We start from the raw sequence: 984 nt of genomic DNA, 5'->3' as shown, positions 1-984 counted from the left end.
AGTTGTGATAAAGAGTTGAGATTGCAATTGAGCGTACCATGTTGATGGCGCCATTGATGATCACAATTTCGTGCACCAAGTTTTTGGTGCCGTTGCCGGGAATTGTTCGAGTTTGGACAACTGACGGTTCATCTTGTTGCTTAGATTAGGTAATTTTATTTTATGTTTAAGCTTTTTACTTTTCGAAACTTTTTCAAAAAAAAAACAAAATACAAAAAAATTACAAAATCATAAAAACCAAAAATATTTTATGTTTCTTGTTGAGTCTAGTGTCTCATTTTAAGTTTGGTGTCAATTGCATGTTTCTATTCTTCTTGCATTTTTTCGAATTCATTCATGTGTCTTCATTAATCTTCAAGTTGTTCTTGATGATTTTCTTGTTCTGATCTTTAAATTCTCTTGTCTTGAGTGTTTTGTTGTTTCTCATATGCATTCTTAATTTGTTAGTGTCAATAGTATACAAACTTCTAAGTTTGGTGTCTTGCATGCATTGTTTATTTGATCTTAGTTTCATTTTGATTATTCCTCATCATTAAAAATTCAAAAAAAAATTTTAATTTGTGTCTTTTCAAGTCAATAATACAGAGAATTGAAGATTCAGAACATACAGCAGAGGAATCACACAGAAAAAGCTGGGCGTTCAAAACGCCCAGTGAAGAAGGAAAACTGGCGTTTAAACGCCAGCCAGGGTACCTGGCTGGGCGTTTAACGCCCAAAAGGGTAGCATTTTGGGCGTTAAACGCCAGAATAGATACCATTCTGGGCGTTTAACGCCAGGATGGCACAAGAGGGAAGATTTTGTTTTTAATTCAAATTTTTTTCAAGTTTTCATAATTTTTCAAAATCAAATATTTTTCAAATCATATCTTTTCAATCATATATTTTCAAAATCAATTTCTTTCCATTTTCAAAAATACTTGCTAACAATTAATGATTTGATTCAACATTTCAATTATGTTGCCTTTTCTGTTGAGAAAGGTTTAA

Source organism: Arachis stenosperma, chromosome 1 (genome assembly GCF_014773155.1).
Source record: "Arachis stenosperma cultivar V10309 chromosome 1, arast.V10309.gnm1.PFL2, whole genome shotgun sequence".
Taxonomy (NCBI): domain Eukaryota; kingdom Viridiplantae; phylum Streptophyta; class Magnoliopsida; order Fabales; family Fabaceae; genus Arachis; species Arachis stenosperma.
This window is presented reverse-complemented; position numbering follows the sequence as displayed.